We start from the raw sequence: 1,953 nt of genomic DNA on the forward strand, positions 1-1,953 counted from the left end.
TAAGTCGTTCGCTACAAAATACAGCCTAAAGGTAGATAACTGAGAAAGACTTGAAGGTTAACGGAAGATAGTAATCATGTAAAGTAAATATAATAAAAAATAATCCAGAAACCTCGTCCTGTACCGGCTCGATCTCAAAATATAAGCAGTTCTTACCAGTCACGAGACCAAACATCCCTGAAAGTTTCATACGAATCCATCCAGAGGTTCTTGAGATATCTTGTCCACGGACAAAGAAACAAACAGGACTGAAACAATACCTCCGCCTCTGCTAAGGCGGATGTAATAATAATAATTCAAGAGGACTTAGAGTGCGGAAACCTCCGCTAAGGCAACACCAACGTCCTCTCAATGATTAGCCGGAGATGATATTTAAAATAAGAAGATCTGAAATAAAGTCAACTACTTTTACAAACGAGGATACTAAAAATGAACCCAACCGCTTTCAAAAATTAAGTTAAATAACTGGAAAAATAATCCAGAATCCTTGTCCGCTACCTGATCGATCCCAATGGTAGTCATAGAATGTGAAGGTGGATGCGCGGGCCGTGGTTGTAATGCTCTGTGTATGTCGTCTACAATGGGAACAGGGACAGTTTTCTCTATGAAGGCCTTTTTTTAATCTATCCACTGACATTATGTTTTCACGACCATTAAGGTCTATAGTGAAAAATCTATCCGTGCGTGAAAGAAAACGTAAAGGACTTGCATACGGTGTTGTTAACAGAGGTTTATCAACATCGTTGCGTACAAAAACGTGATCTTGATTTTGTTTACCTTTTGGGCTTCCCTCATTATCACATGGATGCATAGAGGAGTCCATGTCTTGTATGTTTTCTTCTAGCGTTGTTTGTTCTGTAGTAGTAGTAGTAGTAGTTGTTGTTGTTTGTTTGCGGAAAGACGTACCTCACAAACAGCCCACACAAGCTCACCGTTCAGAAATCGATGCAGGTGGCGTAAACTAAGACCGTGTCTGACCGTTAAAAGTTAGAGCATACCTAGTTCGTTACCCAGAGGGTGTGACAATAGACTGGCGATAATAAAAGTAAAATAAAACACGCAGCTATATGTAAAAAATAAAAAAATACCCCAGGGGGGAACAAAAGCGGGGAAATACGAGTTAGTTCTAAACTGGCTCACTGCAAACTGACACTTCAGCAATAAGAGCTGTTAACTTCAACCGGTCTTTACTTATCACACACAAAATAACTCACGCTTAGGAAAAAATAAAAAGAGAAACAGCAAACAGAAATAATAAGGTAAGTTTCATGAGCGTTCACTCTACTTCTTTATCATTATTATAATCTTTCTCCGTTTTCTTCCTCTGTTTAGAGGAACTTTCCTACCTTTTCGGACAAAACCTTTTGTAACCTTCGTCCTGTCTTTGTCCTTATATGTTTTTAATTGATATTAGCCCTTGTGGCCAATAAAACGAATTAATCATTATTATAATCATTGTCATTGTTTTCGTTGTTGTTGTTGTTGTTATTGGCGTCAGCGTCAAGTTAAGGTATAGGTTTTAAAGACGGCAGCTCAGAAGTGTAAGATACGACCGACGTCGGGGGCACCAATTGTAAGGGACGACCGTGCGAACTCAAAAAGGATAAATGGTGACGAATGGAAAAACAGGACTCCTTTTATATAAACGTGTCACACGGTCGAACATACAAATATATATCAAAGATGATATACATGATATGTTATGCGACGATAACATAGATGACCAGTAATGAAAGACCACAACCGTATTAGATGAATAACAGAGATATTTATTGTAGTGTTAAAGATGTATGTCTGTGTGAGAGTGTGAATGCGACATATAAGAACATAATCAAAGACAGGCCGTCATACAAAGAAAAGTGTGTACGTGAGTGATACATGTGTGTATGAGTGTTTACAGCAGATAGAAAGAGAGTCAATAACACGTGAACAATTATACCAGTTCGTTAGTAC

General features: G+C 38.3%; 1 protein-coding gene across 1 annotated transcript in view; it reads left to right on the forward strand.

The window, feature by feature from the left end:
* Positions 1-1,186: 1,186 nt before the first annotated feature.
* The window catches only part of LOC106877889 (carnosine synthase 1), a 19,688-nt gene continuing 18,921 nt past the window's right edge, over positions 1,187-1,953 (forward strand). The window contains exon 1 of the mRNA XM_014926933.2: positions 1,187-1,259. The gene's annotated coding sequence lies outside the window, so the exon portion shown is untranslated. The remainder of the gene's footprint in view (positions 1,260-1,953) is intronic.

This window comes from Octopus bimaculoides, chromosome 17 (genome assembly GCF_001194135.2).
Source record: "Octopus bimaculoides isolate UCB-OBI-ISO-001 chromosome 17, ASM119413v2, whole genome shotgun sequence".
Lineage (NCBI taxonomy): Eukaryota > Metazoa > Mollusca > Cephalopoda > Octopoda > Octopodidae > Octopus > Octopus bimaculoides.